The sequence below is a fragment of the Pleurodeles waltl genome, chromosome 9, assembly GCF_031143425.1.
Source record: "Pleurodeles waltl isolate 20211129_DDA chromosome 9, aPleWal1.hap1.20221129, whole genome shotgun sequence".
In the NCBI taxonomy this organism is placed as follows: Eukaryota; Metazoa; Chordata; class Amphibia; order Caudata; family Salamandridae; genus Pleurodeles; species Pleurodeles waltl.
The window spans coordinates 314,641,033-314,653,663 of record NC_090448.1 but is presented as its reverse complement, the minus strand read 5'-3'; the positions used below and the strand labels follow the sequence as shown (position 1 = coordinate 314,653,663).

Genomic DNA, 12,631 nt, shown 5'->3' with positions numbered 1-12,631 from the left:
GCCCCCCGTGGCATACACATTCATCGCAGTGCAGAGGTACGGGCTCGTCCAGTACCACACAGCACTATCTCATAGCTCAATCTATGACAGCACTTTCCTGGCATATGGTTTATGGCCCAGTTGGTGCACAGTTGAATACTCCCACCTCACACAGGGAGTGCTCACGGTAGGGCTCCCTATTGTACCTTTTTCCCTCCAACTCTCTTCTGTTCCTCACAAGGCACACCGTTCTTAGCAAGCAGATGGGTCCTAGTGCTCCAGGGCAGATGATCCTGGTTTCCCTACAGAAATATCTCACCCAGCGGGGAGATTAGCAGGCCTTTGCCCTCAGTCCTGATCACAGGCATGAGTCTTGCAGAGTTCCCCTCCTCATAGGGTAGGCTGATCGGCAGATGACAAAGACTGGGGTCTCAACCTCCCCTTCCTATATTCTCTTTCCAGACACCAAAATGTGTTTTAGCGTCCAAGTCTTTGAAGTTTTATATTGGAGTTCAGCTTCTTTTGAAGCATCCACTTCTCTTGTTCTTCTTTCCCCTTAAAACACAATTCATGAGAGTGACCAGAGTTCACACCTAGATATCAGGCATGGTGAATGTGCATCACAAGGTTTGTCCCAGGCTCCTAAGCCAACTCTTTCTGATCCCTTAATCAGCCCTGTTTCCTTTCCTGAGATGTATCCAGGCCCCGTCCTTGTGATTTATCAATGAATCAAAGCACAGCCATTTGAAGTGTAAAGAGTGGGTCCCTTCCTCCAGCTCTCAGAGATGCAGCAATACACAAATCTGCCTATGGGAACTCCTCTACTCCTCATGTTTCACCAGGCAGGCCTGGGTTTCTCAAAATGGAACCCAGGGTCCTCCATGTATTGTACCATTTCTGGCACACTTAATCAGTGTATAGTCAAAGCACCCTTACTGTTCAGCACTGTTACATTAATGCATTGTACCATTACAAGTACATATATATTCAGTACACACGCATTCAGTCTGTGTGCACTGTGAAATACTGAAGCTGTCCTATACTGTACCAGAGTGTGCTATTTGTAAGCACACATGCCACCAGTAATCTCACTCACCAAGTGCGGGCTGCACAACACTTCACCCTTCATGTGTTGTACTTCACATAGCACATATACACCAAGCACATGCTCTTCGATGCACCTGCAGTGCCCAGCACTGCATCTCTCATATAATGTATTCCTCTCAGGTCATACATATCATCTAACCTCAGATAGTCTGTACAGCACTGCTCTAACCCTGTACTGTACCCTTGCCTGGCATACATACATCTAGCACAGTGTCACTACTCCTGTGCAGCACTCCACATCTGCCTGATGTAGGCCAAGGTTGAGTTAAGCACATCAGCAGAACGTTTAAAAAGATGAGTGAGTCTAAAGCCTCACTCTAGGGACACGAGGTGAAAAGGTCTTGGGTAGCTCTTTGGGCGCCCCGGTCCTACAAGACCGCAATCCGCAGGCCTATATCAAGGTGGATACACTTGATCATTGTTTACCTAATGACACAAAACAAATCAGCATTAAGGATCCAAACAACAATACAGTTGGGCTCTCGGGCAGGGGTACATGTCTTTAACCAAGTGGAAGACATTTCTGTCCCAACACAGGGATTACGAGCAGAGCTATAATTAGTTAAATTAAAGCATCCGAAAGTTGATTCTGAATGATAAGGACTGTCAATGCAAGACCTTGTTGAGGCACAGACTTTGTCCCAGTTTTTTCTTGTAACCAAATATCTCCTGGCAGCCATGCTGTGTCCTAATCTTTAATAAAGCCTATGCTGATTGGGAAGATGTTTTGTAAATAACATTTAGGAAATTATATGTTCGATGGCATCTGTCGCTGTAGATACGCATGTTCTGCAATAGCTCGCCATCTGGTGTTGGGCCGGAGTGTTACAAGTTGTTTTTCTTCGAAGAAGTCTTTCGAGTCACGGGACCGAGTGACTCCTCCTTTTGTCTCCATTGCGCATGGGCGTCGACTCCATCTTCGATTGTTTTTTTTCCGCCATCGGGTTCGGACGTGTTCCTGTCGCTCCGAGTTTCGGAACGGAAAATTAGCTAATTTCGGAAGATTTTCGTCGGTATTGTTGCGTTCGGGATCGGCGTACTTAGATTCCACACCGCATCGAAGATCGAAGAGCTCCGGTGCCCTTCGGGGTAGTTTTTCGATCCTCCGTCGGGGCCCGATCGGCCCGACCGCGTGCTGAAGAACGCCGATGGAACGGACCCCGTTCAGTTTCTGCCCCAAATGCCACAATAAATACCCCTACACAGACCAACACTTGGTCTGCAACCTGTGCCTGTCACCTGAGCACAGCGAAGACACCTGCGAGGCCTGTCGTGCGTTCCGGTCCCGAAAAACACTCCGAGACCGTCGAGCCAGAAGACTTCAGATGGCGTCCGCACCGACAGCCCAACGAGAGTTCGAGGAACAGGAAGAGGAAGGTACCTTCTCGATCCAAGACTCAGACTCCGAAGGATTCGACGATACACAAACCGTGAGTAAGACGTCGAAATCCACTCAAAAGAACATTTACAAGGCCCAGGGGACGCCACTGCCACCAGGCCATGGCTCGACCCATAAATTCGGTGACCGACCGTCGGCACCGAAAAAGGCCCAAACAGTGCCGAGATCGTCCGACTCCGGTCGAGACACCGGCACGCAGCCTTCTCGACACCGAGAAAGTGCTGGAGACAAGCCTCGACACCGAGATGCCGGTGTGGACACGGCTCGACGCCGAGACAGCGGCACCGAAACAGATCGACGCCGAGAGGTTTCGGCCCCGAAAAAGAAAAGAGTCACCTCGGAGCCGAAAAAACACGCAGACAGGGTTTCGATGCCGAAACAAACTGCAAGCGACCCAGCTTCAGGCTCTTATACTGAAGAGCACTCGCTAACCTCCCAAATGCAGAAGCATAGGTTTGAGGAAGAGCTACAAGCAACTGATGTGGACCATACGCAAAAGCGTATCTTCATACAGCAGGGGACAGGAAAAATAAGCACCCTTCCCCCCATTAGGAGAAAGAGAAGGTTGGAGTTCCAGACGGAACAGACACCACAACCAAAAGTGGTGAAAAGAGTTACCCCACCACCCTCTCCTCCGCCCGTGATTAACGTCTCACCAGCACAAACTCCATCACACTCCCCAGCTCACACCACCATGAGCCAGGGTGACCAAGATCAGGACGCATGGGACCTATACGACGCCCCAGTGTCAGATAACAGTCCGGAGGCATACCCTACAAAGCCATCTCCACCAGAAGACAGCACCGCGTATTCTCAAGTGGTGGCTAGAGCAGCACAATTTCACAACGTAAGCCTCCACTCAGAACAGGTCGAGGATGATTTCTTATTCAACACACTCTCCTCCACCCACAGCTCCTACCAAAGCCTGCCTATGCTCCCTGGTATGCTCCGGCACGCAAAAGACATCTTTAAGGAGCCGGTCAAAAGTAGGGCAATCACACCAAGGGTGGAAAAAAAGTATAAGGCGCCTCCTACAGACCCGGCTTTCATCACTACACAGCTGCCACCAGACTCTGTCGTTGTAGGAGCAGCTAGGAAAAGGGCCAACTCTCACACATCTGGAGATGCACCACCCCCAGATAAAGAAAGCCGCAAGTTCGATGCAGCTGGTAAAAGAGTCGCAGCACAAGCTGCAAACCAGTGGCGCATCGCGAACTCCCAGGCACTACTTGCGCGCTATGACAGAGCCCACTGGGACGAGATGCAACATCTCATTGAACATCTGCCCAAGGACTTACAAAATAGGGCAAAACAAGTGGTTGAAGAGGGACAGGCCATCTCCAACAACCAGATACGCTCCTCCATGGACGCTGCAGATACAGCTGCACGGACAATTAATACATCTGTAACTATCAGAAGGCATGCATGGCTCCGAACGTCTGGATTTAAACCAGAAATTCAACAAGCAGTTCTCAATATGCCATTTAATGAAAAAGAACTGTTCGGTCCACAAGTGGACACAGCGATTGAGAAACTCAAAAAAGATACGGACACTGCCAAAGCCATGGGCGCACTCTACTCCCCGCAGAGCAGAGGGAATTACAGCACATTCCGTAAAACGCCCTTTCGAGGGGGGTTTCGAGGTCAAAGCACACAAGCCAGCACCTCACAAGCCACACCGTCCAGTTACCAGGGACAGTATAGAGGAGGTTTTCGGGGACAATATAGAGGAGGGCAATTCCCTAGAAATAGAGGAAGATTTCAAAGCCCCAAAGCCCCTACTACTAAACAGTGACTCACAGGTCACTCACCCCCTCCACACAACACCAGTGGGGGGAAGAATAGGTCATTATTACAAAGCATGGGAGGAAATCACTACAGACACTTGGGTTCTAGCAATTATCCAACATGGTTATTGCATAGAATTTCTACAATTCCCTCCAAACATACCACCAAAAGCACAAAATTTAACAACACACCATTCCAATCTCCTGGAGATAGAAGTGCAGGCACTATTGCAAAAGAATGCAATCGAATTAGTGCCAAACACACAAATAAACACAGGAGTTTACTCACTGTACTTTCTGATACCAAAGAAGGACAAAACACTGAGACCAATCCTAGACCTCAGAGTAGTGAACACTTTCATCAAATCAGACCACTTCCACATGGTCACACTACAAGAAGTATTGCCATTGCTAAAACTACACGACTACATGGCAACTTTAGACCTCAAGGATGCTTATTTCCATATACCAATACACCCATCGCACAGGAAATACCTAAGGTTTGTATTCAAAGGAATACATTACCAATTCAAGGTACTGCCTTTCGGATTAACAACCGCACCAAGAGTCTTTACCAAATGTCTAGCGGTAGTCGCTGCACACATAAGAAGGCAGCAAATACATGTGTTCCCATATTTGGACGACTGGCTAATCAAGGCCCATTCGTTCATACAGTGCTCAAATCACACAAATCAGATCATACAAACCCTCTTCAAACTCGGGTTCACCGTCAACTTTACAAAATCCAACATTCTGCCGCGCAAGGTACAACAATACCTAGGAGCCATAATAGACACATCAAAGGGAGTAGCCACTCCAAGTCCACAAAGAATTCTAAATTTCAACACCATCATACAACGCATGTATCCAACACAAAAGATACAGGCAAAGATGGTATTACAACTCCTAGGCATGATGTCATCATGCATAGCCATTGTCCCAAACGCAAGACTGCACATGAGGCCCTTACAACAATGCCTAGCATCACAGTGGTCTCAAGCACAGGGTCACCTTCTAGATCTGGTGTTAATAGACCGCCAATCTTACCTCTCGCTTCTGTGGTGGAACAACATAAATTTAAACAAGGGGCGGCCTTTCCAAGACCCAGTGCCACAATACGTAATAACAACAGATGCTTCCATGACAGGGTGGGGAGCACACCTCGATCAACACAGCATACAAGGACAATGGAACGTACATCAAACAAAACTGCATATCAATCACCTAGAACTTCTAGCAGTTTTTCAAGCACTAAAAGCTTTCCAACCAATAATAGTTCACAAATACATTCTCGTCAAAACAGACAACATGACAACAATGTATTATCTAAACAAGCAGGGGGGGACGCACTCCACGCAGTTAAGCCTGCTAGCACAAAAAAATTGGCATTGGGCAATTCACAACCAAATTCGCCTAATTGCACAGTTTATACCAGGGATCCAAAATCAACTCGCAGACAATCTCTCTCGAGATCACCAACAGGTCCACGAATGGGAAATTCACCCCCAAATTCTGAACACTTATTTCAAACTCTGGGGAACACCTCAGATAGACTTGTTTGCGACAAGGGAGAACGCAAAATGCCAAAACTTCGCATCCAGATACCCACACAAACAATCCCAAGGCAATGCCCTATGGATGAACTGGTCAGGGATATTTGCTTACGCTTTTCCTCCTCTCCCTCTCCTTCCTTACCTGGTAAACAAACTCAGTCAAAGCAAACTCAAACTCATATTGATAGCACCAACTTGGGCAAGGCAACCGTGGTACACAACGCTGCTAGACCTATCAGTGGTACCCTGCATCAAATTGCCCAACAGGCCAGATCTGTTGACACAGCACAACCAAAAGATCAGACACCCAGATCCAGCATCGCTGAATCTAGCAATCTGGCTCCTGAAATCCTAGAATTCGGGCACTTACAACTTACCCAAGAATGTATGGAAGTCATAAAACAAGCCAGAAGGCCATCCACCAGGCACTGCTATGCAAGTAAATGGAAGAGGTTTGTTTGCTACTGCCATATTAATCAAATACAACCATTACACACAACTCCAGAACATGTAGTGGGTTACTTGCTTCACTTACAAAAATCTAACCTAGCTTTCTCTTCCATTAAGATTCACCTTGCAGCAATATCTGCATACCTGCAGACTACCTATTCAACTTCCCTATATAAAATACCAGTCATTAAAGCATTCATGGAGGGCCTTAGGAGAATTATACCACCAAGAACACTACCTGTTCCTTCATGGAACCTAAATGTTGTCCTAACTAGACTTATGGGTCCACCTTTTGAACCCATGCACTCCTGCGACATACAGTTCCTATCCTGGAAGGTGGCATTTCTCATCGCCATTACTTTCCTAAAAAGAGTAAGCGAGATTCAGGCGTTTACAATACAGGAACCTTTTATACAACTACACAAAAATAAAGTCGTCCTAAGGACCAATCCTAAATTTTTGCCAAAGGTTATTTCACCGTTCCATCTAAATCAAACAGTGGAACTTCCAGTGTTCTTTCCACAGCCAGATACCGTAGCTGAAAGGGCACTACATACATTAGATGTCAAAAGAGCATTGATGTATTACATTGACAGAACAAAAAACATCAGAAAGACTAAACCACTCTTTATTGCATTTCAAAAACCTCACGCAGGAAACCCAATTTCAAAACAAGGTATAGCCAGATGGATAGTTAAATGCATCCAAATCTGCTACCTTAAAGCTAAACGACAGCTGCCCATTACACCAAGGGCACACTCAACCAGAAAGAAAGGTGCTACCATGGCCTTTCTAGGAAACATCCCAATGCAAGAAATATGTAAGGCAGCCACATGGTCTACGCCTCACACATTCACCAAGCACTACTGTGTAGACGTGTTATCCGCACAACAAGCCACAGTAGGTCAAGCCGTATTAAGGACATTATTTCAGACTACTTCCACTCCTACAGGCTGATCCACCGCTTTTGGGGAAATAACTGCTTACTAGTCTATGCAGAACATGCGTATCTACAGCGACAGATGCCATCGAACTGAAAATGTCACTTACCCAGTGTACATCTGTTCGTGGCATCAGTCGCAGTAGATTCGCATGTGCCCACCCGCCTCCCCGGGAGCCTGTAGCAGTTTGGAAGTTACCTTCAATTATTTATATATGTATCATCTCAACCTTAAATAGGTGCATACTTAGTCACTCCATTGCATGGGCACTATTACTACAATTCAACTCCTACCTCACCCTCTGCGGGGAAAAACAATCGAAGGTGGAGTCGACGCCCATGCGCAATGGAGACAAAAGGAGGAGTCACTCGGTCCCGTGACTCGAAAGACTTCTTCGAAGAAAAACAACTTGTAACACTCCGGCCCAACACCAGATGGCGAGCTATTGCAGAACATGCGAATCTACTGCGACTGATGCCACGAACAGATGTACACTGGGTAAGTGACATTTTCATTATGTACGAAAATATTTTTGCTACTCATATAGATATACCCAGAGTAAAGATATACACTTACTGAAGGAGTGAGATTGCCTTGAAATACATTTTGGCAGATGAAGAATTACAGGAGCCCAGGCTTGGCCTATACACAGGAAAGCCTTTAATTATCTTTGTTGTGACATATTCATTTTGAAGGTAGTCAAATACAGGAGACCATCATCCACTGCTAGGTGTGCCTGTTCACAAAAACGTTGACATCTAAATTAATAAACATCTATATTATACAGTTCAGGAAACAACATGGGTCAGTGTGTAGGGGATATCATTGAAAACAGTCAAATCCATGGACCTGATAAATCTGTTTTAATGGTACATCCCTCTTGGGCCAGATGTATCATTGGCCTGGTCTCACCAAGTAACCTGGCATTGCCACCACCCTTTGTGTTCATACAAGGCCAAGTGACAAGGCAAGTGGAACTGTAGAAAAAGCTCCAATTACTATTGCACTGTGAAACGTTTAAGTGTGTAGTTCACTTACTACTAGATCCTTTTTGTGAAATTTTGCAGGCATAGTTTAGCAGTAAAAGATGGCACAGAAGTCATTTTAACTAGGGCTGGGTAAAATTTAAATTATGCTGGCATTTTCACATTTTGTGAATTTCATATTACACTTGTTACGTGAAATTCTAGAAATTACAACATTATGTCATGTCCCATAATTATTCTGCCCTTCACAGCAAAATTATCAGCAGAACCTCTGGAGCAATGTGAACAACCGGGACGTTGAGCGTATGTTTTCTGCCCAACAATTGTGTTTTTTGCAATTCTTTTAATTAGAAATGTGTCTTTGCTTCAAAAATTGATGCAAGGACATATTTCTTGCCACCATAAGGTGCATAGCGAGCAGGCCTGACCACTACAATGGGGTTTGGTGGGTTCTCCTCCTAGGAAAAGTTGTGAAAAAAATGGCAGAAATTGTGCTTTCTACAATACATTTTTCACTATATATTCAATTGTATTCGTTTTTAAAGCATAGTAAATATTGACCTTACAGTGCACCAGAATATGGCAATTTTTATTTGTGCTCTTCAATGATTCACTCATTATCACCCTCTAACAGTGCCTCTCATCTCTCTGTAGCCCCTCTCATACATGTATTTCATTTTTTAATTGCCCCTCTGTTACCAGAAGGGTGTTGGAGCACTTAACAACACACACATACAGAGACAATGAATCATATGTGTAAATCAGTGTATAGAAAATGTTACATAAGACAAAGGGGACTGCAAGGTGTAGGACTGACATATCATCCATACTGGTGGGCATTAGTGTTTGGTCTGGGGAAGCAAAACTCAGGACGCAGAACATAACAGTGGTTAGGGTTTACTTTACTCATAACAATTGAGTGGAAGATGGGGAAAGGGGTGCCTTGCTGAATTAAAATGGCATTTAACCCCATTCCCAGAGAGAAAGCATTCTTCCTGCATCTGAACAGCAGTAAAAGGCAGGGACTTTGCTTGAGGTGCCTTCCACCAACTGGCGCCATTTCCTGGCCCTCAACTAACCTCTTGTGCGCAATGACCCTGTTAGCAAGAAAGGGCCAGCCGTGCGAGGACAGAAGCTACACAAGGCATCTGAGGCTATTTCTCAATATCTAAAGTTAGTCAGACTGTGTTTTTGTGATGCTAAACGTGTTTAATGAGTCTGCACATAGTATGTGGTAGAGGTTGGTGCTCCAACAGATTACATTAACAGGGAGAGCCGAGTCAGAGCTGAACCAAGTGTACGGCTCAAGAACCTGACCACGAGCCGAGCCTGTGCGCGGTTACCTGGCACTGCTGTGGGAATAGGAGGCATGCCATCACTGCAAAGTCACTGGTGACCGCTCCTTCCCGTTTTCAGGTATCCCTAAAGTTTCCCAAATGTCCAGGCTATGTAGATGTGAAAAGGAAAGCAGATGGGCCACATCCGGCCAAAAGTTTCTTATAGAGAGCTGTCTGTTTCCTTCTAGTTACTTCAAAGCACTCATTGTAAATAATCTCATGGGATACTTTATGATAACGGCAAGCACTTTCATGCTAATTAAACTACAAAGCACTAATGAAACATAGAAATTATCTCCTTTCATATACCGTGTACCCCAAACTTATTGAAAAGTCATTGATACATTGCTTTGGATGCATTCATTTTGGCAAAGGTGTCTTTCTTAAAGTCTGCAGGGAATCCCAGCTGGAGCGGCTGGTCTTTTCTGCACTCTGAGAGTGATAAAAATTACCAAAAATGATTAGGGTCAAACTCACTCGTAACATTTCAGTTCTTACCTATGATTTAGATCGTACAGTATATATTCATTATATAAAAAGGCATTAAGGCAAGATATAAGATTATACCCGGTGCCTTTAAAATAACCCATACCAAAAGCCTGTTATAAATAGGCACAATCTTCCTCTAGAAAAATGGTGTCAGGAAGAGGCAGGATAATCCGCACAGCCTGGTCGAGAGTGGGAGGCTGGAAGGCATCAGAGAGGACAGACCCCCCCTGGCTGAGCACCAAGCAGCAAACGATGTGTCAACCGCAGCGCGGAGCACGTGCCACACCGATTAGCCAGACCGCCTGGATGTGCTCGCGCCGGGGGCAAGAGTGCCTTATTATTAGATCAGGGGAGGAAAACAGTAGCACAGGCCTTGGAGAGCAGTGGAGATGGTGCAGAGAATGAGCAGCGCCTTCTCCTCCTCACGCCTCTCACAGGATCCTGGGAGTGCAGACTCGTTCCAGGAAGTGTCATTAAAAGTAAGAGGCTCCACTTTTCAAAACCTTTTCCAGTCTTTCACAAAAGCTTCACTTCAGGCGCAAAAAATACCGAGGCACAGTGCCAGTGGGTGAAATAGGATGAAAAGGGTAGATGGGCTCTGAAAAGGGTGTTGCTTCAGGAGCGTATCTCATCATCAGCCATGTCAGAGGATTTTGCGGGGCCTGGATCAGCAAAATCACGGAGGCAATTTCAAAAACTGCATTTTCACTCGACTAGTACTACTAACGTACTACAAAATACTATTCAAAAACCTACACGTGTAAATCTGCACTTCTCCTTTCTTCTCTATGGGGACATCCTCACACCTGTAAGTTTGCTACTTACTATTGAATGTGGGAGCGACCTAGGGGAGCAGCTGGAAAATGGGCATATTTACTACTAAATAGGAAGTCTACAGGGAGTATCAACAAGGGTATTAGGGAAAGGTTTAGGGAGGAGCATGGACTCTAAAGTTATTAAAGACAAAATGACACCACACATGGATAACCACTCGTTTTCCAACACCCTCCCATAGAAGATAATAAAGGTGGGGATTTAAAATAAAACCATTTAGGAAATGATGAAAAACATTTTTAAAATAGTTTAATAGATAATTAAATATAATCTCAAAGTTAAAAAATGAAAAACAAAACATATCTATTATTTAATCATGAAATAAATTACTAACCTTTTTAATTAAAAATAAATGAATGCAACCTTGGATTTTATTAAAATATAATTACATGTATTTTCATTAATTATGTACCTCACTATAATAATTATTAATGCATAATAAAAAATACTTTTTTACTGTGGGTATACATTTAATTCAGATTAACAATTTATTTTAGATAAACTAACGATTTAAATCAAAATTGAGTTAAAAGCACGGTAGCATGTGTTCTTTTGTTCTACATTTAAAATAAATATATAAAATAATTCATGTTAATATTTAACATAAAAATATTTGTACTTGTTTTTCCATACTTTACCAATGACAAACTCCGCAGTTGGGGTACAAGAAATGTAAATAGGAACTGCATCACTATGATGATAATCTTAATAGTTTTTAACAGTTATTCTTGAGAAATTGATTGTCTTTTGTCTGCATTAGGTTATCTGATGCCATTGGACCTGTGCTTTGTTGCTACCAAGTCAGTAATCCAAATGACATATTTAAAATACAAAACATATACAAATATGAAGAGTGATTGTTACAGAAATAAAAATATTTCAATTAAGTACACTAATGATAATCGTCATTCCTATATCTTTTTCAATAATTTAGTGAACAGTGTATAAATGTAATTTTTTTACAAGTAACAAAACTCAATGGCACTAATTCAAAACAAACACGTAAAGTACATATGAGAAAACACTGGTAACACTGATTCTTTGTATCAACAATATTTTTTCAGCACACGATCATCACTGTTTACACTATTGTTAAAATCCACTACCGCCAACACGTGTTTCACGGTTGTGTGCCACTTCTGCAGGGTTGTAACATATACAAAATACCATATATCAAAACAGATTCATTCATTATAACAAATTCCTATTGTTTTTCTTTTCATTCTGGTGCCTGTCACTCTACTGCATGTGTAATAATAAAACTACACCTTGTCAGAATGTAAAGTAACATTGCAGGTCTTGATGAATTACTCACACCTGAAATGTTCAACTTGAAATCTAATTACCACCTCTCAAGATAAGAGAATCAGAACATACATATGGAAATTAACTTGTACACCGGGGATTGTTAGCATTCCATTACAGCAGTGTCTCTCTCTGTGTATAAACCTATAAGATTCTTGGTATTTAGAAACGTTTGACAAGATCATTCTCATTCTGGATAGTTTAGGAGGTTTAGTGTCCTGAAGGACAGTAGTAAATCCATGTTGAGTGTTTCTGAGGGGAAGAGAACACCCCAAAATATGGCAAGGAATTTCAAGGGACGGGATTTTTTCACAGGGAAAAATATTTTTCCCATGAAGAAAATAGGATAGTTAGCTATTGCATTTGCACTTATGCAGAATTAAATGTCTGTAAATGCTTGTGCAAATAAATACTACATAACTTTCAAACAAGTATACAAACAACTCCTTTGTCTGTGGCACCTT

The 12,631-nt window shown here is 43.5% G+C and overlaps 1 protein-coding gene across 1 annotated transcript in view; it reads left to right on the top strand.

The window, feature by feature from the left end:
- The window catches only part of SLC38A3 (solute carrier family 38 member 3), a 269,690-nt gene that overhangs the window by 214,192 nt on the left and 42,867 nt on the right, over positions 1–12,631 (top strand). The gene's annotated exons all lie outside the window — the stretch shown is intronic.